The sequence below is a fragment of the Otolemur garnettii genome, unplaced genomic scaffold (assembly GCF_000181295.1).
Source record: "Otolemur garnettii isolate 467f Iridium unplaced genomic scaffold, OtoGar3 scaffold00015, whole genome shotgun sequence".
In the NCBI taxonomy this organism is placed as follows: Eukaryota; Metazoa; Chordata; class Mammalia; order Primates; family Galagidae; genus Otolemur; species Otolemur garnettii.
Window position 1 is genome coordinate 21,644,253 of NW_003852410.1, and position 26,625 is coordinate 21,670,877.

General features: G+C 41.8%; 1 protein-coding gene across 5 annotated transcripts in view; it reads left to right on the top strand.

The window, feature by feature from the left end:
* The window catches only part of MAGI1 (membrane associated guanylate kinase, WW and PDZ domain containing 1), a 682,664-nt gene that overhangs the window by 323,285 nt on the left and 332,754 nt on the right, over positions 1-26,625 (top strand). The window lies entirely within an intron of this gene.

Below are 26,625 nucleotides of genomic sequence, written 5' to 3' on the forward strand. Positions count from 1 at the left end.
GGGATGATGAGTAGCAGTGTGATGGGTAGCAGTGTGATGGGTAGCTGGGTGATGGGTAGCGGGGTGATGAGTAGCGGTGTGATGGGTAGCAGGGTGATGGGTAGCGGTGTGATGGGTAGCAGTGTGATGGGTAGCTGGGTGATGGGTAGCAGGGAGATGGGTAGCGAGGTGATACGTAGTGGTGATACTCACCTGCTACTCAGGAGGGGATTTGGAGCTCTGTCAAGATACTCACAGGATAAAGCCTGCCTGCCTGAAGCCCCAGCCAGGCCCCCAAGAGCTGAGGATATTGGTATTTCTAGGAACTCTGGTTGAGAAGTTGTGCTTTCCAGTACAATTATGGATGGTGGTTTAGAGAAATTATGGCCGCCTTTCAGATCACCAAGTATAAAATACCATAATTCTCTCTAGCTATTTTTAAGGTATCTGTGAACTGAGAATGGCATCACTTAGAGATTTCTGAGCTTTGTGAATGCTGCAGACACTTGGAGCCCCAACAAAACAATAACAAAAACTGGACAGTATATGCCTACCTTGTGGCATAATCTTCAAAGGTTTGAGAGAATTTCTAAATCTATTGTTCAGTTGTAGAAAATGCACATTGCAATAGTTATCCCCTGTCAGAGACTCCGCACCTTTACCAGGTGAATGGTTAGCATCCCCTGCACTGAATGTTCTATTCTCCAGACTTTCATTTTGAAATAATATGATTCAAAACCAAAGTTTCTCATTGTGAAATATTAAGCCAAGGTGTTTTATATTAAAAAAGCATTGAATTATCCATTCTCCAGGTGGCATAGTTTAAATAAGATAGAAATGTAAATCTAATCAACCACAGACTATGTCTATTTTATACTGTATAGCTTTAAAAAAGACTGATTCATATGCAGCAGTAATTCATTTAATCGCAACAAGTCTTTGCATAATTTTATATTTCCTTACCATATTCACTTTGCCAAGAATATGTTCATATAAATTACTTTTTGCCTGCTAAACTGGCATCAGAAAATATTTGAGAAGCCAGTAGACTATTAACCCTTTAAATAATAGTTTCTCTTTTCCTTTAATTTCCTTCATTTTGATTACTAATTAAATTACCTGAACTTCACTTTTTTTTGAGAGATTCTGTGTTTTTATGTTATTACACAGAATTTTTTCTGAAGTTGGAAGAACCAGTTTGGAGAGTCTTGGAATCCTGTAACCTCCGGATCTTTTGTCTGCAATCATTGGCTAAGGCTGTGCCGCTCACTTCCACTTTAAGATGGCTTAAATGCAGAGTGCTGCTTCTTATTCCTGGATCTGGGTAGAGACACACTAATTCCTTTTTTTCCAGCACTGTGAGCTTGATCTCTCTAAGGTCCCTCACATTCCTTCATTCCTACGCTATGCCAGCGAAGATCAAAAGCCTAGTCCACATATGCACTTCCCCACCTTAGTTTCTGAGTGACCAAGTTGTCAAGCCCCCACCACCAGTGTTCCACAGATTTGAGACAATGCAAAGGCTATCTGACGGTTGTCCTCCTGCTATCTTGTTGGATATGTGACAAGATATATAATACTATGTGGGTGTTAGAATTTGAGGATGTTTTATTTATGTTTGTATCTACACTCAAATTATTATTTGAGGGCTAGGTGTGGTGGCTCACACTCCTAATCCTAGCACTCTAAGAGGCAGAGGTGGGTGGATTGCTTGAACTCCAGAGTTTCAGACTAGCCTAAGCAGGAATGAGACCCCATTTCTACTAAAAATAGAAAAATTAGCCAGGTGTTGTAATGGACCCTTGAAGTCCCAGCTACACAGAAGGCTGAGGCAGGAGGAACATTGAGGTTTCTGTGAGCTGGGCTGATGGAATGGTACTCCAGCCTAAGCAACAGAGTCAGACTTTGTCTCCAAAAAATTTTTTCTTTGAGGTTGATCCTATTACTCTCCTTATTTATAGGTGGCACATGGGTTAAGTGGTCCTTTCAAGGTCACACAGTGACAGAGCCAGGTCTCAAACCCAGATGTGGTGTCAGAGTCTATGCCCTTGACTCTTGTACTCTCCTTGCTTCAATGGAACAACTTAATGACAAATGGAAGGGATTAAGCATCAAACTGTGTTGCACAGAAATCTTTTCTGGAGTTGTTTCTTTTCTCAGCTGATTGAAAAGTTGAGTTTTTGTCTTACCCACATCCTGGGCCTTATGACTTTAAATGAAGTAAGGAAACTTGAGCTATAGTTTATGTTGTATTCTTTGTGGTGATTATTCACATATTTAATAAGTGCCAAGAACCAGTATGTGCCAGGCTTTGTGCTAGGTGATGGGATTCACCAGTGAATCTAGTGGGCAGTAGGGATTGATCTGAGGTCTGTGCAGTCACATTTCCTGCCCAAAGACTTTGTAGTCCTGATCCATATGCATGTGATTGAGAACAGTGGCAGTTCTGCATCAAGGGGACTTTCCTCTGGACAGCTGAAGGATAACAGGAGCAAGTCATTCTGAAAGGAAGCTGAGAGATGAGACAGAACCACTCAGACATCTTTAGTGTGGTGGTGGTGGTTTTTGTTGCTATGGTAACCACTTCTCTTAGCATCCTTTGCCACTGCTACATTATAATTTTGACAGGACAGTGTGAGTTTATACACAAACCCATGTGCTTTTAGGAAGCCTTGATGGGGTAGAAGAAAGCTCTAATACACATATTGTCTTTTCCAAAATAAATACATAGCGTTTGGGCTAATTCAATCTGTGTAGGCTTACAATTGTCAATGCTTTGCTTGGGGTATTGGATTGCTTAATTTGAAATGCCGATGTATGTGTCGTTGATGGGATTTTTTAAAATGTGTATGTTCACAGGTACGCCTAGCAAATTCTCGCTTTTTCTGATCCAAAAACACTAGTTTTCGCAGAGTTTCTGGCACTTGCTTTCACTAAAGATTAAATATTTGAGGTTCTAATGAGGCCCTCCTATGTGATTAAGATCATTACTCTCACTTTAGCATAAGTTCTCCACCAAAACTGTGATCATCATGTGTATTTTACATGTCAAAATCACTAATGTTGTTAATTTTCTAAAGACAACAAGCAAGTACTTTAAAGAGGAGGCTGTGTGTTGAGGATGGACAGATCCTGGTTTATTATCTGTTGTCTGAAGTTTCTGGATATGCTACCAATGCAGTGGCTACAGAATCCAGGCCCCTTTGTGACAAACACAGTGAGCAGGGAAAGGGGCTTTAGAGAGTAATTTTGAAGAGGGAAAATAAAGGGCTCCTGAAACTTTGAGAGCTGCTGCTCCTGGAGATTCTATAGCTAGAGGTACTGAGATGTGGCTCCTGCTGTTTCTGCATCTGGAAATTCTCAGCTTTTCTTTGGAGCTACCTTGGGGCAGGAGAACTCTTAACACCTTCTGCTTGTTGGATATTAGCATTGAAGGTTAAGGGTTAAAAGTTTTTTGGTGCTGTAGCTCTTTGTTATGCATACGCACAGCTGGGACAAAATTCCATCAAAGTAATTACAATGCAGAGGTGTGGGGTGAGGGTGGGGGTCACTACTAGCCACACTGTCCTGAATGGTCTTTTTTTTTTTATCTTGTTTGTTTGTTTGTTTTTGAAACAAAATCTTATTTTTGCCCTGGGTGGAGTGCTGTGGCATCATAGCTCCCAGTAACTTCAAACTCCTGGGTTCTAGTGATCCTCCTGCCTCAGCCTCCTGAGTAGCTGGGACTACAGGTGCCTGCCACAACACTCATATGTCTTTTTGAGACAGGGTCTCACTCTTGCTCAGGCTGGTCTCCAACTCCTGAGCTCAAGTGATCCACCCACCTTGGCTTCCCAGAGTGCTGGGATTATGGGTGTGAGCCACTCTGCCCAGCCCCTGAATTGTCTCTTTTCTCAGTGCATCTAGGTCAATGGTTCTAAACTTTCCTGATGCCACAAGGTATTTTCATTGTTAAAACGGGGTCAGGACCCACAGGTTGAGAACCGCTGATCTTTAGGTTCTGTTGAACACTGGTCACTCACTGGTCCAGGCTCTGTGGTGGGATTCCCCTTGTACCTTCCTGAGATCATTCCTAACTTGCCATCACAATCCAGGCAAACTCAGTCTTGCATGGATGTCCTAATACCATTGTTTCTTCTCAGCCATGTTTGAAGTCCAAATTCTCACATATGACTTTCCTTTAGAACAATGGATACCCACTTCTCATGTCCAAAAAAATCAAGCACACATTGAAGTCCCTCCCCACCCCCATCCCCAAGAAGCAGGAGGCTGGAAACTCACTTGCTGATGCCTTTTTTCCTCTGCAGAGGAATGGGCCTGGGGAGGGCTGAATTTACCCATGTGAGACTTCTGCTACAATTCATTCAGAATTTCTTGAGGCTTTTATGTCATGTTAAAGTTTTATAATTCAGACTAAATCTGGTCTTTTTTTAATCAGAGTTTAACATCCAGGTGAAAAGAAGATGGGCCTGAAGCATACTAATTCCTTAGATTGTCTAGCTCCTCAACTGTTCCCCTGAGTTTTTATATTCACTGGATCATTGAGTCCTTAAAGAAACAAAACCAGGAGAGGTGGACAATGATGGTTTAGGCCGCTTATAACATGACATACTAAGTTCAGTTTTCTGACCTACAAGGTGGGGATACTCCAGCCGTGTCCTAAAGTCACTGTACAAGTTGGTTGGCTCCATCCTTTCCCCATGGAAGGAACTCTGATTCCATAGTAACACATAGAGTACAATGGAAGGAGCAACGGACCTTGTGCAGGTGGATTAGGGGAGAAGGGAGGAAAGTCAATAAATACTTCACAGTGAAGGTCGCATGTTTTAAGGACAGAATGAGAAGGTAGGATATTCCAGGAAGAAGAAACAGCGTAAACAAAAGCCCAGAGTTGAGAAACCCTTTGGCAAATAGGGAACTACAGATTCCTTAGTATGCCTCCAACATCAGCAATCAAGTGTAAGCCTGTTTGAAAGAAACAGCAAAAACAAACAACTAAAAGTCATAAGAAAATAACTGAGGCAGTGTGCAATGATTTAGTGCTGGGAGTGTTCATTACCGCGTTGTTTAGAACAGCGTGAACGAGAGAAGGGATACTTTTGAGTATGTTAGCATGCTTTTCTCTTTTACATTTCTACGTGTGTGACCTTCTTTCCCATCACCCAGAGGCACCTCAAGGGATTAGGATTCTTAAAGCAGGAAGGCAAGAGTCAGTGCTTGACTTTTGTCTACCAAAATGAGATTTTCTAAATCTCCTAAGCCTCCATTAGCATATCCAGAACTAGGTCCAGTGAACTTGAATGTCAAGTTTAATGTAGCTAGGATGACCATGCTTTACTAGCTTGGCCAGGACAGCTCAGTTCATGCACATTTGTCCTGACCTATTTATCAGAAACACCCCTTTTACTCTCAACTGCATGCTGGTTTGGAGGATAAATCATAGATAAGGCAAGTTACTGCCCCCAAGTAGGTAGAGTGAGGTGGAGCCCAACCTTTTAGACATACATGCACACTTTGAACAAATCTATCACAGGGTTGTTATGCTGGCTATCTTTATGTGGGTAGATTGCTGTTTGTCCATCTTTTTGTGTTTGTGTTTTCTGATGTTTTCCTTATGACTATGTGATACTTTGGTTAGGAAAGTTTTTCAAAGGATTTATTTCTGATTTTTAGTATCCAACCGTTTAGGGCATTTTCTTTGCATCCTTTTCTTTGTAGGGCTGTGTGCTACTGGGTAGAAGTTCTAAAAAGACAACATATAGGATGAAGTGGGGAACCGAGAGAGGGCAGGGAGAAAGAATTGGCAATGTCTTTCAGTGCTGTTTGGAAGGAAGGCAGAAAGGAAGAAGGGAAGCAAATTAAAGAAGGGAAAATACTGCCCAATGTGTAAGAATAGATGGAAATCTGTGAATCTGCAAGAATCTCTAGTGTAGCTGCCTGGGGAAATGTGAATTCAAATCTAACAAATACTTTGTGTCTGGAAGATTCATTTAAATAAGAAGAGGGTTTTAATTCATCTCACTTTTTATGTTGTCTTTCTTGGTGTTCTATCAGTTTCTGAGTTCATCTACCATATTTGTATGTGAATCCTATAATGATTTGAGCTGAGACTCTACTCAGAAATCTTTGTCTTCTTTCATCACAGGCTACTTTGACTATTTATACCAGCCATAAAAATCTGAAGAAATTAAAGGGCAAGGTGCATTACTAGTATGCAACCAACATGAACCGCCTATCCTTTGTAGAGAAGATAAGTGCGATGGAAGTAGACTGGAAAAGAGAACACAAAGGCACACGTTGTAGGATTTACAGAAGGGCATTGAAGTCATTTCTATCTCTCCTGTGTATTGATATGACTGATCAAAGATTGGTTCAGCTCATCCTTGTTCTGGAAACATGTGCTGTGAAGAGAGTTGCATCAGGTTTTCACAGTTAACCTTTTTTCATCATTTTAGGAAGTGTAGAACCAGCCAAAATGCTTCCAGCAATATCATATAACTTACTTCTTCTGTTAGAGTACCTTGTTGTGGGTTGGCCACTGTGGTGTCCCATTAACCGCAGACCACATAGCCTGTCAAATGCATCTCTTTGTGACCTTGTGAAGCATCTTGATTGGGAGTTAGATTTATAGACCAATCAATTCAGAGATCTCAGTGAAGGTCTAGGGAATTATGCGTGGAGGATGATTTATAGAATGTTCATGAAGCTGGAATTCCCCAATTACTTTGTCCACTTGTGTAGACAGACTCCTCTAGGGTAGGAGACACTTGAAACAAAGTATCTTTCTTATATGGTTACCTTTTGGTGACCACTCTCTGGTGTTACATTCTGATTTATATGGAACTGGGGAGCTGACTCTGGCCTTTTGGGGCTGGGGGGAGGGCAATTTGAGGACTTTTGCCAGGCCTATCAAATTTCTGGGATTGGGAGTTGTGGGTTTAAAGCTGTTGGGGCTCTGTAGGCACTGCAGAGTGTTGAGAAGCTTCTCTGGTTTCTACTCACCAGATTCTAATAGAACCCCCTTTCCCAAACTGGTTAAAACAACTGGGTCTAACTGGGTTTGAAGACAACTCATTAACTTCTTACTTGTTCTTAGTTATTTGTCCTGAATTCATTTTCTGGTGCTATTACCTAAATAACCCTGTTTAGCCATCACATCATATGTCTTTCTCTGACTAAAGCCAGGAAAAATTCATAAGATTTGGGCCCATCCATAAAATCCAGTACAGTCTCCCCATCTCAATGTTCTTCACCTAATCACATCTGCATAGCCCCCTTTTCTCATGTGAGGTGAGGTATTTACAAGTTCCAAGGAGTAGGAAATATTTAGAGCTCCATTATTCTTCTTACTGTGTCCACTAGTACATTCCTTTTTTTGCTTGACTAGTTGACTTGATGTTTTAGTTTCTACACCTCAGAGTTAGTGATAGGCCTAGCATGGTGGCTCACACCTGTAATCCTGGGACTCTGGGGAGCCGAGGGGGGGAGGATCACTTGAGTTTAGGAGTTTGAGACCAGCCTGAGTGAAAGTGAGACCCTCTCTCTGTTAAAAAGACAGAAAATTAGCCTGGTGTCATGGTGGGCACCTGTAGTCCTGGCTACTTGGGAGGCTGAGGCAAGAGGATCGCTTGAGTTTGAGGTTGCTGTGAGCTGTGACACCAGGGCACTCTAGCCTGGAGCAATATAGTATCACTCTGTCTCAAAACAAAAACAAGCAATACCCCCCCCCCCAAAAAAAAAAGAGTTAGTGATAAAATATTTGTGACATAATTTGGAAGATCATGCTATAGGCTGGATATGTATGGCTCATGCCTATAATCCTAGCACTCTGGAGGCTGAAGAGGGTGGATTCTCTGAGCTCATAGGTTTGAGACTAGCCTGAGTAAGAGCAAGACCCGCATCTCTAAAAATAGTGTCTTGATAGGTACCTATATAGTCCCAGCTACTTGGGAGGCTGAGGCAAGAGGATCTCTTGAGCTCAGGAGTCTGAGGTTACTGTGAGCTCTTACTCCAGGGTGCTCTACCAGGGTGACAAAGTGAGTCTCTGTATGGGGGGGAAAAATCATGCTACAGAAGCCAGATGTGGTGTATGTCTGTAATCCAAGCTACTTGCTCGGCTGAGGAGGGATTATAACTTGAAGCCAAGAGTTTGGGACAAGCTTGGGCAATATAGTAAGACCCCATCTCAAAAACAAACAAACATAAACTAATTTTAAAAAGCCTAAACCACACCACAGTTTATAGAATCTGACTTAAAAAACAAAAAACCAAAAAAACCTCATTCCATTAACAGCCTGGTGCACACAGTAGGTCCTCATGCAGACTCAGTGAATGCAGGGCTGATTCTGGCCCTTCATCTTGGGTCCATAAAAAAGAGCTATTAGAAACCTGACCTCATGAATTGTGAGGTAGGGCTCTGAGAGAGAATGCTGAGAAAGGAAGTAAACATGCCCTATAGAGATCAGCAATTACAGGATTTTAAAGAGCTGGGTATTTCAGAGTCAGGAAACAAGGCAGGAATTGCAGCTCGCCACTGTTCTGCCTCTCTGTGAAATAAGGCCCTCTGCCTTTGTGTTGGCCTAGTTGCTGCTCTCCCCTTCCTTTCATTTTCGTGCATTGCACATTGAAGTAAGCGACTGATAAATCAATCCTGGGTGGAGGAGAATTTATTATTTTTATTTTCCTTCTCAGGGCAGTGTCTCCAGATGAAATATATTTATGTTCTCAGACTTGTGTATTCTGGGGCCTGGGGGTTTTCTAACAGGGAGATTACACAGCTCCCTCTGGGATTTCAATTCACTGGCCTGTAGCATATAATGCCGTCCCTCTGACACCCTCTGTGTCCCCAGAATCTGTACCAGATCCTCTGGCGAGGCTTGTATGGGATAGACGGCCCCAGTCTTAGGGAGCTGGTATCTGGTACAGTAGCCTCAAAGAGAGAATAAGAGGATGCCTTTAATTTCAAACAATCATAGGAGCCTGAGTGGTTAAGTTTAGTAAATGCTTTCTTGGAGTCTAAGTTTTGGTTTTCAAAGAACTTATAGAACACAGAGACTTGAATCTCACATACCTTCAGTTATAAACGCAGACTCTTTGAAAACTCTGCAACAAATTGCTCCCTATACCTCTGGTTGGTCAAAGGGACGTCTCAGCTGAGATGTGCACCTGGCCTAACTTTGGTCCACTAAATTTACAAATCCAAACAGAGTGAAATCTACAACCTAAACTCTTCCTGCTTTTTTTTACTTAAACAACACAAAATTTTGGTTATGAAATGGAGTGTTTTCATGTAATGAGTGCCCATAAATATTTCATTGATGCAATTATCTTTGACATGAAATAATTCCATCACATGGGTAGTGCCTGGGAGAAGTGATAAATCTGCTTCCTTTCCCCAAGTGATTTCTTTTTTAAATAAATAAAATGTGTGTCTGAAACTGTGGTTCTCATGTGTACACGTCTGCCTGTGCCTGCCATTCCGTTTCCTGGAATGTGTACATGACCCCTGGCAGTAAGTGGTATGAGAGAAGAAAGCAGCGTTAATTTTGTGGTCAAGACAAAATAGACAAATGCTGGTCCATTTGGAATTTCCAAACTCCCAGGAGCACACTAAATTAAAAATGCATTTCAAATTGTGAGCTTTTGGTATATATAACAAGAATTAGTAAGTTGAACTTACACCTTTATTCTTTTTTATTTTGCAGTTTTTGGCCAGGGCTGGGTTTGGTGCCCTACTCCTTGAGCCACAGACGCCACCCTACACCTTTATTCTTTAAAAAAAAGAAGGAGGCCTGGAGAGAAGGAAAAAATGCTATAAGGGGACCAAGAAAATCTCTATGACTTACAAACATTGTAATTGCTGTCTGTGCGTTTTTTTACTTTAATGGGAGATAGAGAAGATTGTTACACCATTTTACCAGGGGATAAAAGTGATATACCCTTGATGAAAGGCCTTTTTGTAAAGCATTGATGATTAAAATGTCAGAGATCATTTTTCTTCCTACATAGGTCTCCATTTGAGAGCAAATCTATATACCACAGCCCATTTGCAGGTTTCCCACCTTCTTTCCTTTTATGATTCTTGGTGGCTCCTGCTCCTGCTCTCGCTTTTCTCATCTTTTATCTCTGTCAATATCCTGTGTGCTGATTCTAAAGCTGTATCTGTGGTCCCTGCTCCTTTTGAGTTTGGAGGAGAACAAAAGACTGTCATTAATACCAATAATTTTTCTGCAATAGTAAGGAACAGAAGAAATTGCCATACTTAGTGGCAATTGTAAACAGAAATCTGGGGTGATTTATATTGGCATTGTGTGTGTGTGTGTGTGTGTGTGTGTGTGTGTGTGTTTATTTCATGATGATGGCACCTAAGAGCTATCATGAAAAGAGATTGCAGTGTCAGGGAAGAAATGACCGAGGACTTGATTTGTCTATAAAAAACTAAGTTAAGGATCCTGGATAATTCTTAAGAGATACTGTCAGAAATCTGGGATTGTCCCCTAGTTTCAAGCTAATAGTTTTGTATTATACTTTCATGCATACTGGCAATAAACTTGAATCTCTTGGGTGAGATATAAAAGACCATATCACTCACAGCAGAGCGAGCAGCCTGAGCATCATGTTTATGAGGCTCTCATGCTTCCCAAATCCTGAGGGGGAAGTGATTTGAAGGGGCCCAGGTAGAGATTGTGCACACTGAGTTTGCTATGCAGCTGAGGAACCCTGAGCTGGGGGAATCTGCCTCTTTTATTGCAAACCTGCTCTTTTTCCCTGGATAGAGACATTACCTCATCCCTCAAGATTGTTCAGGCAAGCACATCCCTGGTCCAGGCAGAGAGCATTCAGGGTTTAGCATTCTTTGTAGGGACAATGGGGGGTCAGGGTACATGGCTGATTGCCTCTCCCCAGAGGAATCACTCAAGGTACTTTCATGTCATATTAATAATAATAATAGCTGTTATTTGCTGACTGTCTCTGCATGCAAGTGCTGTTTTCATGCTTTTATGTATTAATTTTAATCCTTACAATAACTCCCTGTGGAATGGTGGTATGCCTGTTTTACACATGGAGAAGATAAAACTGAAAAAATTTAAACAATGTTGCCTGCTCTGACCACAGCCTTAAAGTGAGGCTCTTTCTAATATTTTGTTTTAGTTCCTTGCATGCCTCTTTCAGGGTTCCTATAATAATGCCATTTTAATTTGTTTTTTCTCTGTTTCTACCATTGACATGAAAGACCTTTGAAGTCAAGGACTTCATTTTGTGCGTGTTTGTTTTCTGAGCTGCTAAAGTAGTGCCTGGTGCTGTGTGGTGAGCATGGGATAAATATTTAGGGACTGCATCTGCTTTGTACCCAACGGTTTTCTCAGTGTTAGCAAAATGCTCGTGACCTAGTAGGTGCAGGCAAAGTACTTGTTGACTGAATGAAGGAATGAGCCCCCAGGAAATATTAGAGCCAGAACTTGAACTGAACCCGTATCTCTCTAGGTTCTTTAGCTTTGTACGTAACTATTATTAAATTCTGCCTTTCTCAGTGAGTGGTAGAATCAGCCCAGTGTTCAAAAATCCTCAGGGCGTAGGGTTTTGTCTGACTTGTTTTAGTAGTTCCCATAAGGTGGGCAGTCAGTATTATTTTAGAAGGCAGTTAGTGATGAAAGAGTTTCATTCATTTTGATTTCTTGAATCTCTCTTGAAGCTTGATAGGAAGAAAACAACGGATACCTCCTAGAATCTGAAAGAACCATTTTTACTGCAATACAAGGCTCTCTTTCTACAGCTCCCTGTAGGTGACAGTATATAGAGCGTTTGACCAAGAATGTTGAGTTTTCTTCCCGGGCTAGTTTCCATGGTGATGGCTGCAGCTTTGATGAGGCTGGCAGGGCAGGAAGCAGAAGACTGGGTGATGTTGCATCAGTCAAGGAACCAGAATCCTTTGTGCCCACAGACAGCAGGGTCTCCTGCAAGTGACAATGGGCAGAAACTGACTCATGAGTGAAAGGAATGGGCCCTAAAAAGCAATTATCTTTCTGGAACTTTCTATCCTTGATGTATTTTTGAGTGGTCAGCCTATATTTGGCCTCAAAAATTAATGGTAGGATTACTTATCTAATGATGACTTTCCTGAATGAATATCCATTGGAAAGTCTACCAGTGAGAGAATAAAGGTAAAACTCTGTTCACCTTTATCTGGGGTGTTTTTCATGCTTGGGGTTTCTTATGTTGTTGTAGTCAGTGGTGGCTGCAGCTGCATTCATCTTGAAGGACTCTAACTCATGTGCCTGGCAGTTGTTGCTGGCATTCAATGGGGACGGTCAGCCAGACCCTGGACACACGGCCCTCCCTATGTGGCCTGGTTTCCTTACAGCATGATGGATGGATGGATTCCAAGAGTGAGTGTGCGGGGGAGAGGACCTGGAAGTCCCTTAAGCCCTTGACCTAGAAACTGGGAAAAATCACCAGAAACCCTAACTTCCAATGGGAGAAATATCAAAGAATTTTCAGGCTGTGTTTTTACTTTTATTTTTTTAATGATTTTTTTATTTCAAAATATTAAGGGGATACACTGTTTTTCTTCCATAGATAGCTTTCTAATGCTACAGTCAAGACTGTAAGTGTGCCCATTACCTGACTTCTGTTCACTGTTGGTTTTCATCCCTTCCCTCCTCCTTTGACCCCTCTTGCTTGATTTCCAGTGGCTTTTACTTCTTTCTGTGCCTGTGTGTACCTCTCAGTTAGTTCCAAATTATTAGAGAATATACGTGGTGGTGGTTTTTCATTCTTGAGATACTTCACTTTGGGTAACAGTCTTTAGTTCCATCCAAATTGGTGCAAAAGATATTAATTTGTTCCTTTTTAATGGCTGAGCAGTACTCCAAGGTGTGTGTGTGTGTGTGTGTGTGTATGTGTTTGTAGTATGTACCACATTTCGTTAATCCACTTACGAATTGATGGGCACTTGGGTTGATTCCATGTCCTTGTAACTGTGAATTGTACTGCAATAAACATTCAGGTGCAAGTGTCTTTTTGATAAAAAGACTTGTTTTCCTTTGAGAACAGGCTATGATTTTAAACCACTATAAGAGCCAACTATGTACTAGGCACTTTGGAGAAACACACTGTCTTTCTAACCTTGTGGAGTTCCTAGCCTGGGAGACAGACATAAAGTGAGACCACACAAATAAAAGGTAAATTGCAACATGTTAAGGGCCATGATCTATTAGGGCTGCTATAAAAAAGTACCTTTCCTCATCTGTTAGGGCTGCTATAACAAAGTACCATAGATCAGGTGGTTTCAACAACAGAAATTTATTTTCTCTTAGTTCTGGAGGCTGGAGGTCCATGGTCAAGGTGTCAACAGCTTTGGTTTCTTCTGAGACCTCCCCATTGGCCTGCAGAGCTTTGCCTTCTTGCTGTGTCCTCCCTGGTCTTTCCTCTGTGTGCTGCACACTCTCACCTAATGTCTCCTTTTTATCACAACCCCATTCATATTGGAAGAATATGGCCCCATTTTACCTTCATTACTACCGCTTCACAGGCCTGTCTTAAAAGAGAGTCACTTTCGGAGGTACTGGGGGGTTAGGACTCAACATGAGAGTTTTGAGATGACATAGGTAAGCTCTTAACAGGTTTTTGATCAAAGATTTTTTTTTTTGCAGGTTTTTCCATCTATGGCTATATCTCACTATGGACATAAACTTAAATTGCTGAGTTTTAAATTATTTGTGCTAGTCTCTGTTTCTAGAGACTGTTTTTGTTATTTAAAAATTTTTATGTTTGAATAAAATGTTTACATGGTTCCAAAGTAAAATCTAAAAGTATATTCAAAGAAATCTGAATTCTAAAACTCAACTTATTTCCTCTGGACTCCTTATCTGACTGATCCTGGCTATCTACTCTTGAAGAATCTGTTGCATCCATTGATCATGTCATCGTAGAGTTTATGGTAATAAAAATAGACTGCAAACTTCCTGAGGGTAGAAACTTTCATTCTCTTGTTCATAGCATAATCTCCACAAACCCAATGCTGTACCTAGAATGTTGTTGGCATTCGATGAATAGTTGTTAGATGAAGATATGGCATAGGAGTTTAAGGAATCAGCTACACAAAAGCCATGAAAATGGATGAAATGTCTAGTAGAACAAGTATAAAAAGAAAGGGTAAGGGTAGTATTCCACCTTGAGCAAGATTGAGACCCTATCTCCAAAAATAGCCAGGTGTTGTGGTGGGTGCCTGTAATCTCAGCTACTCTGGAGGCTGAGGCAAGAGCATCATTTGAACTCAGGAGTTTGAGGTCACTCTACCAAGGGTGACAAAATGAGACTCTGTCTCAAAAAAATAAATAAAATAAAAAGAAAGGGCAAAAGGTACAAAGGTGTGAGTGCAGGGGTTATAGCATGAAGGAGCAGAGAGAAAAAGGAACAGTTAGAGAAATGGCAGGGAGGTGGGACTGCAATAAAGTCTTTATCTATGGGCATTGAAAAAGAAAGTATGGGGTTGGACAATTAAATTCCCGAATTCACTGTAGAAAAAAGTGTTTTATACCTCATTGCTACAGAGGCTAGTTCTGTAAGTCAATTAGAGCTATTCAGATTCTTTTCAAATTGCTTGACAAAAGCACATCTTTCCTTTTTAACCCATCAAATGCAGCATGTAAAATGAGCACTCTTCTCACACAGTAAGGTGGCACAATTGGGTGTCACTGTGCTTAAACACGTCTCTGATAGGGAAGACCCGGGAAGGCAGGTGTCAAGTGTGAGTGGCCGTCCTACATACTCGCCTTGGCAAAGAAATGCTGTAAGACTGCTGGTGTCGTCTCATCATCTTTCATTTTGCATCTTTGGGATGGCGCCTGGGGCTCAGTGAGTAGGGCGCTGGCCTCATATACTGAGGGTGGCAGGTCCAAACCTGGCCCCTGCCAAACCGTAACAAAAAAATAGCCGGGCATTGTGGTGGGCGCCTGGAGTCCCAGCTACTCAGGAGGCTGAGGCAAGAGAATCACCTAAGCCCAGGAGCTGGAGGTTGCTGTGAGCTGTATGATGCTGCCAGGGCACTCTACTGAGGGTGAGAAAGTGAGACTCTATCTCAAAAAAAAATTTTTTTGCATCTTTGTTTTCTCAAAACTCTCCTCTGATATTTCTAAACGAGGTTTAAATATTTTGTCATGCAGCCTTGCTTTCAGTGGCTCTTAAAGATGAGGAGAGACCTCAGAAATATTAACAGAGGTGGATGAGTCAATTCAGTTAACGACAGAGACTTGGCAAAAGACACAGCTTCAAAGATACATTTTCTTGAAACTTTTGGAGGCTTTGTAATCCAGTGTGCTAAGCATTGGACTGGAAACAAAGAGATAGAGGGTTTTCATTTCTGGTATGCTGTTAACCGCCTCTGCTTTGGAGATTGGTTTAAGAAATGTTTCAGGCTGTACATTTTCTTCCTTGCCCCTTTTCATACTTGGAAAAAACCAAGCACACATTTCCGTCACCCCAAAGAGTACTGGGATGTATTATTATACATATCAGTCCATCTTTTCTTTCTTTTTAAATTCTCTGTCTCTCCTTCCTTCCTTCCCTTCCTCCCTCTCCCTCTCACCCTCTTTCTTTCTCTCTCCTCCCCTCCCTCCTACCCACCCTCCCTTGTCTCCACCCTCCCCCCACTTTCCTTCCTTCCTTCCTCCCTCTTTGTCATCTCCACCCTCCCTTCTTTGTTCTGTTACAGAGGTCAGAGTTATAGTGGTGTGATCATAGCCCACTGCAGCCTCAAATTCCTGGGCTCAACTGATCTTCTTGCCTCAGCCTCCCCAGTAGCTGGGCCTACCTAATTTTTAAAAATGTCTTTGTAGAGACAGAGTTTTGCTATGTTGCCTAGGCTGGTCTTCAACTCCTAGCCTCAGGCAGCCCTCTTTCCTAGGCCTTCTAAAGTGTTGGAATTATAGGCCTGGCTGATATTAATTAAAATTCATTAAAATGAATGACTAGTTTTAAGCTAAATTTGTATGCTGCCACAGCCCAGGTGTGTGGGTGTGTCCCCTCTCCTGAGGTCCAGGTAAATGAGAACAATTAGTTAACCCTTAGGAAACCTCAGAATTCCTAAGGCCAGAGAACTTGTGCAGCACTGGGAGGTGGGATGACAGAGTTGGAAACTACTCCTCCTTGCTTGGGTGGATTTTCTGTTCTCCCGTCCTTCACCTACCCAGTTGTCCTGGAATTTGATGGGGAATAATAGAAAAGAAGGGGCAGGTTGATTGAGAAGAACGGCAGGGTCTCTGTGGAAACTCCCAGGAGAGCTGGAGTGCTAGCTCCTGCCTGTTCTCTTTCCTCCCCCTCGTCTTTCTCTCTTCTTTCCCTTTCTTCTCTACTCTCATCCTTCTGCTCTTCTCCCCCCTTCCTCTTTTCTCACTTTATCTTTACTCTTTTCCTCTCCTCCCACCATCAGTAACACACTTGCCTGTCTCACTGCCCCCACGCTCTAACTGGAAGTAGTGATTGATTGAACACTTCTCAAGTCAACTATCAGAAGACAAGGATGTCCTAATAAGGCAGTAGTGCCTCCCCTCCAGGCTGGCCTCATGCATCTCTGACAGGGCTCTGGCCTCCATCAGCGAAGGACCAACGCTGCTCCTCTGAGCTTGTTCTGTCTCTCCCTAGGCACGGGGAGGCCCAGCCCAGACTCCTCACTTGAAACTACAGGAAGGCAGAGGATACTTATGCAGAAGAAAGCTGGCCTTCTCCTCCTTGGCCCTCACTGCCTTCTCTTCATTGGATTTGGTTCATTTTTCTAAAATCTACTTCCATATGTATAAATGCTGTGGACTTCTTTTTTTGTCAAAGAGGAGAAAAGCCAGATTGGGTCTGTTCTGTAAATCTTTGGAGCAAACTTGAACCTCACGTTGGAGAAAGTTTAGTTGTAAGAGAAGCATTGGTTATGAGGTTGATTCTGAAGATCATTTTTTAACAGATAGAAAGTAGGTTATGTTTATAGGGTTGGTTGTTTAGTAAATAGGACATATGTAGAATTATGTCCACTTCTATAGTCTTTGATGATGAAATGCATTTATAATATGTTGATGTTGATGCCCTACCCAACCCAGTCCCAGGTTGGACTTGCTTGGCTATGACTTTGGATTTTTAAAGGGCTCTTAATTGCCAATATTTTATTGAGTTGCTTTCCTCTGGTTGAGCTATCAACATAGTTTAAAGGCTTTACTGAGAAAGAAACTTGAGAAGGAAGTTTGAAATCCAAGGCTGGTGAAATGTCTTTTATCTCTGTGGTTTAATAACTCTCTCTCCTCCATTGCATCTCAATTGCATATTTTGATTTATTTACAAAGTGCTTCTATGGAGCATAGCATCAACCCTGAAATATATGAGTAAAGAAATATTTCATTTGATAGTGTGAAATGGCAGGTTCAGTTTTTAAGTTACACCAGAGCAGCCCTGTCAGTCAGTATTGAAGAAAAGTTGCCTGCATCTGAGGTTTGGCCAGACTTTGGAAATAGAAATTTCTACACTATCTATGGTAACTATGGTGAACACGTTCATGTTTGATCGACGAGCTATCATCCCTCGGAATCTTTTGCCAAGTTTTAGTTCATCCTACTGCCATGCCAAGATAAAGGTTCACTTGAAATGATAAATAAAACTCACAGGTCGTTTTGGTGTAGAAATTTTTTGTTTCTGCCTTGCACAGATGGAATTATGGGACTGGATTTAGAGCAAGTGGAGCAGCCCGAGTAATGGCTTTCAGTGTCTTCCTGTTGCAATTAAAATGAAATGCTGAAACTTATTACTACAGCCAAGAGGGCCCTGTGGTCTCTGGCCCCTGCCTGCTCTTTCAGTTCCATCCCCTGCTGTTCACCACACCCACCCCTCCATTACACCGTGGCCAGCAGAATGCAGTGGTCCTGCCAGGCTCACTGTGTCTCAGGACCTTTGTATTTCCGTTTTCCTCCCCAAATCTCTTTCCTTTCTCTTCTGATGTCTGGGTCACTCCCATCTTTCACTCTATTCCAGGCTGTTCTGGCTTCCTATCATCCCAAACTTTCCTCTGTCTTTATCATCTGACAGGTTTGTTTCCCAGCTCATTGAGAAGGGGGGACTTTGGCTTATTTTTGACAGTTCCCCATCCAGACCACTGTGCTTGGCACCCAAGATGTGCTTAGTGCCCATTTAGTAAGTCAGTGACTGAGCCTGTGTAATTTCAGGGACAGCAGAGGCTGTGGTGTGACTATTCTTTCTAGAACAGTCACTACATATTCCAGTGAGGCTTTTTAAGAGTTCTGCTTAGTTTTTGCTCATTCCTGTCAACAGTTGTCATGGATTGCTATTTCAGAGCATTTTTTATTTTTTTACCCTAAATTTTAGTCCTTTCAGACAGAAACCTCAGTTTTGGTTTTTTTCTTTGGTAAAGTTTAGTTTGTTTTCAGTTCCATTTACAAAGCAAGGTAAAATTTAAACATACCAGCATACCATCTACTAATGGTTTTCCTAGCAAAACATGAAAGTGCTAATATTTTCATTAGATTGATTAGAAAAAGATAACTGTAAAACTTAGTTGGCCGAACTGTTGAACAGGAAGTGCTGGAAGGCATATTCTTACGAATACAGTCAGAGTTTGCATATTACAGAAGTAGTTGTTACTTGTAGACTCAGGATGGGGCTTTATGCAAAACCATATTACATGTATAGAAACATACCTCAGATAGGGAATTATATCTCCACAGTAAGAATTTTCCTTTGTTAATTAATAAGAATATCAGTGCTAATATCCTATTAGATTCTCTGAGAGAACAAATAGCTCCAAAACTATACATTGCCATGTCTGAACAAGGAACTTTTTTTGGCTGGGGCCGGGTTTGAACCCGCCACCTCCAGTACATGGGGCTAGCACCCTACTCCTTGAGCCACAGGCACCTCCCTGAACAAGAAACTTGACAGTTTGTTTCATATCAGTGATTTTGAAATTTGTCTTCCACACCATGGCATTCTTTAAAATGTGATATATTAAGGTATGATGCGTGTAATCTAGGGGTATGTGAAGATGTCTAGAATCTATTATGATTTAGTTCTTGAGAATTATTCAAGGCCATAGGTTGGAGGTTTTATGATTGAATATGGCAGCTATAGGCTGATCCCACATGCATAACAGAGTAATATCAGAGGTTGTTTAGACTGACCTGCACTTTGTATAATTGCTTTTTGTAAAGCATAGGGTGAAATTCACATTTAACATAAAATTAACCATTTTAAAGTATAAAATTTCAGCGTACACTCAAATTGCTGTTTCTATATTTTATTTTTTAGAGACAGGGTCATGTTCTGTTGCCTAGGCTAGAGTACAATGGTGTGATCATAGCTCATTGCAGCCTCCAGCACCTGGGCTCAAGTGATTCTCCTACCTCAGCTTCCCTTGTAGCCAAGACTACAGGCATATGCCAACATGCTAATTTTTTTTTTTTTTTAAGTGATGGAGTCTTGCTACATTTCCCAGCCTGGTCTCAAACTCCTGGCCTCAAGGGATCCTGCCACCTTGGCTCCCAAACTGTTGAGATTACAGATATAAGCAACCACACCCAGCCTTACAGTTGCTTTTTTTTTTTAAACAGAGGCTCACTCTGATTCCCTGGTAGAGTGATGTGGTGTTACAGCTCATAATAACCTCAAGCTTTTAGGTTGAAATGATCCTTCTGCCTCAGCCTCCTGAGAAGCTGGGACTACAGGCACCCACCACAATGCCCAGCTAGTTTTTCTGTTTTTAGTAGTGATGGGGTCTCAATCTTGCTCTGGCTGATCTGAACTCCTGAGCTCAAGGGCCCACCTCATCCTCCTAGAGTGTTAGGATTAGAGGTGTTAGCCACCAGCCAGCCCTCACATTTGCCTTTTAGGGGCTGAGGTGTCTTCCTGGTATCCCACCTCTTGCGGGTTTGCTAAGACACTCTCTATTTAATTAGAATTCCAGTAAATTTCATATTTGGCCTTGGTGTGCCACTGAATGCTAACTGTATTGTTAAATTTTCTAGGATATGGAAAATACTCAGGTAAGCTAACACTCTAAAAACATTAAGTAACACTTTAGTATCCAAATGTAGGCTTATAAATCATTTTTTTCTTCAGATAGACCTGGATAAGAATACAGCTTGACTTAAAACCATGAGAATGAAAGTTTTTATAAAAGATCCTGAAATTCTCTGCATGATTGTCCTAGCTAGTATTTGTGTGAAAGTAATATAAGATGAATTGTGTCTGATCCTTAACCTCAGCAAAGGTCTCCAGAAATTCAGCCGGGCAGAGCCATTTTTAATTGATTGGGGATTTGGGAAAGCCACAGAGGAGTTTGTACAGCAGGAGAAAGCTGTGTTTTGAGTCTAGAAGGAAAAGAGGGATTATTGAGAAGGGTAGGTAAATATGAGGAGCGGCTCACAGTGCACATCTCTTGCAGAATGGAGTGAGATGGGGTCTAGTGGATGGCTGAAAAGAAGGGGAAATACTAGCTCACCACATAGGTGCATTTCTACAAAGTGTTAGCTACTTGTGCCATTAAAGAAAAAGCGAATCTACACGGTCGTAGTCTGAAGTGCACAGAAATTTTCAGGAACTGATTAAAATGTTGAAAAAGAAAATTGAAGTGAGTAGAACAGCTTTCTTAAATTTAAAAACCTTATAAGTCCCATTGACCCTTGTCTCAGAAGTTCTTGGTGCTCAGTCAGATGTCAAAAGAAAAAAAAGTCCAGTTCACATAGTGAGACTTCCTCTTTCTCTCTCTAGAGAGAGAGGGAGAGAAGAAATAAATTGACAAGTGTGTTGGCATTCACCTACAGTCCTAGTATTCTGTATTCTGAAGTCTAAGGTGGGAGAATCATTTGAGCTCATGAGTTGAGGCTGCATTCCTGTTATTGTGCCACTCATTCCAGCCTGGGTGACAAAGCAAGACATCTTTTTAAAAAATCAACACAAAATGTTCTCTCTGGGCAAAGATAATTGGCGATAAAGAAGATCAAGGGCAGAAAAAACAAGGCAGGTGGAGCAGTTTCCAGAAGTCCTGAGAAGCTTGGGGCATGCAGCAATATATGACAGCCAATCTAATGAGAGTGTCCCACTGGGCAGGGGGCTGGCTTCCCTGGGCAGGTCAGCTGAGTTGACTGATGCCTAGGCTGGTGCTCATTTGGCCACAACTGTGCCTGAGCATTTGAAATGAGTCAAAACTTGGAAATAAAGTACAAATGAAGTGTCTCCTAAGAACCCAGAGTTCAGTTCAGGGCTGAGGATAACCAAGCCTTTTTCCTGTTGGTGAACTAAGCTATAAAAGAAACGAGGCAGACCAGGTGGGCGGTGGACTTGTAGACTGTTGCTCACAAAATGGCATTTTCCTGTGAGGATTATTAAAGTAGTGATTGGTAATGCCTTGCCTTCTTCTCCCTCTTCTCACCTCATGTGCTGGGAGATGCTTCATTAACTGAGACCCTTAAAAAGCAAAGTAAGCGATAAAAAGGGCAGTTCAGATTGTACCACCTTCCAGAAAACACACACACACACACTGAATTCTAAGCAAGTGAATTCCTTAAAACTATTTTAAACCCATCAGTGTTGAAGAAATCCCTAGCTAACCCTGAAGTTAACAATTTCCAGAGTAATGAGAGGATGGGTAACATTTTATTGACAATCCTCATTACTATTAGCGATCTAGAACTCATTTTCCCCATGCTCATTTTCCAAGCAAATGGGTCCAGCGTCCCCCCTCCCATTTTCCCACAGGCATCCCCATCAACCAGGGGGGAGACACTATATTCTTTGGTATCATCTAAACCTGAAATTAACCTGCCACTTGCTATCGGTGCAACCTTTGGCAAGTTTTGCACTCTGTGGGTTTGAGATGCCTGCAAGATACCCAAGTAACAGTGTCCAAGAGGCAGCTGGATTTATGGGCGGAACTCAGGAGGAAGGTCCAGGCTGGCTGACTCACCAGTAGGTAGATAGGAATTGATCCAAGACAAAAGGTACCTGAAGTTTATTTAAATTTTCTTAGATACATTTTTATTGCGTCTTTAATCAGTGAGAAAAGTTGCTAGCATTTGAACAGATAATTGACTTGGGTCCTCACTGTATACTTGACTTCTGGGTCCTGCAAATGCCTGGTGGTGTTCATTCCCCTATAAAACTCACTCAGCATTGGAGCGGTTGTCAGATTTGCCCATCTTCTGGTGTGGTAGTTATGAAGCGCAGATAGCAGCAAAGACTGAAAGCCAGTGCTCCCATGCCCCACCACTTTATGGACTAAACAGTAGGGAGAAACTTGAAGGCCAAATGAGGTAAATTGTCAAGTGCAGCCTGGTGCTCCTGAACTTGGAGGGTGGGCCACCACTTCCAGCCTAACTGCGTGTCTTTGCTGCAGATTTTGCTTGCAAGTATTCTATGAAGGCAGGTACCTTCCATTCTTCTTAGCAGGATGTAAGCCTCGCACCTCAGATCTAAGGAAGAAATCTGTTAAATCCAAGCTTTTAAGAGTAGAAATAAAAAAAGGAGACCTGCTTATTCATTCATTTATTTGAGTAAGTGTGCATTAAGGCTTTAGAGAAGATACCCTGGTTGCCAAGACAAACAAATTCCTGCTTTTAAGGAGTTCAGATTCTGAAAGAGGTAAAAAAGTAAAACAAATAAACTAATTACAGGTGGTTGTAGCACTCTGTTAGAAAATAAATGGGTTGCCTTCTTTAGCTTGGGAAGGACTCCCAGAGAAGGGGACCTTTAGGCTGAGCTCTGAGGGATACAAAGGGGATTGATATAGGACAGTCAAGAGCAGTTTAACAATAAGCTAAAAAGTCCAGGCAAGAAAGGGCTTGGTTGTTCTAGGAAGTGGGAGGACATGAGTAAGACCAGCACCTGGCCAGGATTCCACAAGTGTATTCTGAAATTTCTACCTTACTGCTTACGTGCCTCACGTGTGCTACCTGGGCGCTGTCCCCTGGGGCAGCCTGCAGTTGCCCTGTGATAAATTACAGTGTTGACCCCCAAACGTTATGGTGGCATTGGGCTCCACTAGAAAAAGCCTTTCTGCCTAATGAATACATCCAAGAAGTGGTTTGTTGTGTTTGTGCCTTGATTTCTAAAGAAGCAGGGTGGCAAAAGACTGCCTGTAGCTAGGCTGAGGCAGTGAGCTGACACTTGAAAAATATATGTACACAAATTCCTCTTGACGTGTGGATTTAATGCTGCCATTGCAGGGTATCAGTGGGTTGGTATGTAAACATAGGTACCGAATACTGATCAGAACCCCCTCTTCGGATTTGTCATATCCAGTATAGCAAATGTTCCATCCAGAGCACTGAGCCAGGGGGTGATCAGAGTGCCATGGTTTCTGCTTGGATTTCCTAATGGGCCACATCTTAGGGAGAGCAAAAAAAAAAAAAGAAAGAAAGAAAGAAAAGAAATAGCAGGCGTGGGGGAATGTATGCAGGCATTGTGTGGGATCTGCATAAGATTTGCATAGCGCTTCATAAGCTGAAATCTGTTCTCAGAAAATGTTCAAATTAAAATTTTACCACGGCTACCAGTGCAACCATTTCTCAACTGTTTTCCCCTCTATTTTATTCTTTTGCTGTCTGATTCATATATCTTTTTGTTAGAAATGTACAGCTGCAATTTGAGCATCAGTGAAGAAGAAAAAGGAAAAATCTGGGTCCACCAGAGATTGTTTTTTGGCAAGTGAAGTTTTTATTCAAGCCCTTCCTCGTTGCATCTTTCTCAGTCCCAGAGTAAAAGTGCATTGATTTGGAGTCTGTCGTGGAACCTCAAGGGAGCCATATGTGTGACAGGGAAAAAGAAAACGAGAAAAAGTGAACCTTGTATTGAAAGCTACTTGGATTTTAGTTCAGGCTTTTGAACTTAGGAATTGCGCAATTTTAGACAAGTTAGTTTATCTACTGGGACCTCAGTTTTTTTTCATTAGTAAACTGAGGGCAAATGAAAATCCCATAGAGCTTTTATGAAAATTAACTACTATGGGAACAACACTTAACACAAAGCCAACCATTAATACTGTTAAACCTGTTTTTATAAACTGCCCCTAGGCAATATTGTGGGCATAATTTTGTCTCTCCAGTTGGTCACAAGCCTCCTGATGGTGGCCTCTGTATGTTAAGAAGGGGCTGTCGAGTGAGTGATTCCAGGTTCTTCATGTTCTGTAGGGTTGTGGGGGTGACTTGACAGTTTTGGTGGCCTGAAGTTCAGTGCTGCATCTTAGATGTATTCACATTTGTACTTTGTATTTAATTAACACATGTATTGACTTAGAGGCAGTTAAAGAAACAGCTTAGGGTAAAGACATTTTGTGAAATCTCTAGACCCTAGACATTTATGTTTTCCAGCCTTTTGAGGGTTTCTTGTGTGACATGGTATAGTCATTTTTGATTTGTTGATTCCTGCTAATTATCAGGACTGTTACCTGAAAAAAATCACAACATTAAGTATTTAGAACATTAATGGATCAACTTGTGTACTATTCCAAATAATAATTCAGTGAGATGATAATACAAATTTTATAAAATTTATATAAAATTTGCTGTTTATTTAAGGGCTATGTCAACCATTTCATAAGGAGTCATTGTTTTTTTTTGTTGCTGTTGTTTTGAGACAGAGTCTCACATTGTTGCCCTCAGTAGAGTGCTGTGGCATCTTAGCTCACAGCAACCTCAAACTCTTGGGCTCAAGTGATTCTTTTGCCTTAGCCTCCCAAGTAGCTGAGAGTACAGGCACCGGCCACAACACCCAGCTATTTTTAGAGATGAGGTCTTGCTCTTCCTCAGGCTGGTCTTGAACCTGTCAGCTTAGGTAGTCCAACAGCCTCAGCCTCCCAGAGTGCTAGGATTACAGGCATGAGCCACTATGCCCTGCAGATGCACTGATTTTTGTTGAGAATCTAAATGTATTCTTATGGCTTGGTACCCATAGCACAGTGGTTATGGCACCAGCCACAGTGAGACTGTTGGGTTCAAACCCAGCCTAGGCCAGCTAAACAAGGACAACTGCAACAAAAAAATAGCCAGGTGTTGTGGCGGGCACCTGTATAGTCCCAGCTACTTGGGAGGCTGAGGCAAGAGAATTGTTTAAGCCCAAGAGTTTGAGGTTGCTCTGAGCTGTGATGCCACAGCACTCTATGGAGGGTAACAAAGTGAGACTCTGTCTCAAAAAATATAATATATATATATTTTTATGTGGCTTTCTACAATGTTTCAAACTGGGAAATTCAGCTTATGGTTGGTATCTGGTAGGAAGGAAGCGAAATATGAGGTTGTAAAGCCAGGTTGGCAATGATAAAGGATAAAATTCCTTCCCTAAAGGAGTTAACATGTTGAGTGGAGACTGGGAAGAGTGGAAGGAGGAAATAGACAGTAAAATATAACCTAAGTGGATAGTGTTATAAGGAATGGATGAAATGTCAGAAACTGATGGTGAGGGAGGCCCCTGGTACAGTGATAGTTGAGTAGGGTGACCAGTTTTTAACATTGGTAACATGGGACAACATGGGAGGGGAGGGCGCCAGGAAACGGGGCAGGGCAGGGCCTGACAACAATGCAAACTTTGATAAGCAGTTCTTTCTCAATAATCGCTTCTCAACAATTATTTGTTCTTATTACATTTAACATTATAAAATTAACAAAAATAATATAAAACTCAAGTAGCCACATGGCAGCCGAAAACCGTATATTCCCTTCCTGTTCTCCTGCCTGTTCGTGCATCCTTTCCAAAAATCGGGACTTTTTTAAAACACCACAGGACGCGGGACAAATTGTTCAAAAGCGGGATGTCTGGTCACCCTACAGTTGAGCAGCTTCCTGCTGAGCGTGAGGGACAGCATGTGCACGTGGATATTGGTGTAGGAGAACAGTGCCCCATGCTAAGACATGGCAGTTTAGCTTCATGTGCTCCCCACGGAAAATGGCTCTGAGATGGAATTCTTTTTCTCTGAGGACTTGCCTAGGCATGCAGAAATGTATAAACATTTTCAGTTCTCACAAAATAATTAACCGGAAAGCCAGGCCTGAGTTGCAGCTGGAAGCTTGAACACCTGTGGAGGCATGGGGGTGGGGCTGCTGCGCTCTGCCCCTCTCCCTTCGTTAACATTATAATCTCTCATTTCGGTTTCGGCAAAATGCTACCCTTGGTAGCTGTCTGCTACCAAGAGCAGACAACCTGGCTCCCTTATGTTTAAACCCCAAACAAAATCAAATGTATATGTGTTCAACAGCGATCATACTGAATGATAATCTTAATGGCAGTTTCTTGATCTTACTTCACTTCTTTTTACCTGTATTAAATTCTTACTGAATGTTTGAGAGTATAGAAGATAATCAGTAAAGTTGGGCAGGGTTGTTGTGCCATATTGAGCCTCAACCTCCCTTTTTGCCGTCTGTGGTTTCCTTTCTCTGCCTCAGTGAACAGAGGGCTCTGGGGAACACCAACATTTGGGGGCAGAGGGTGTTGCTGATGGAGGAAAATACTTCTAACATAGGAAGAGAGGACTGGGCTTGTTGTGTTTGAAGAGTATCAAGAAGGCTAGTGCAGGTGGAGCCCATGCGGTGGGAGAGAAGGGAGATGGTAACTGTCTGTTGGATTTTTTTTTTTTTTTTTTTTTGAGATAAGAGTCTCACTCTGTCACCC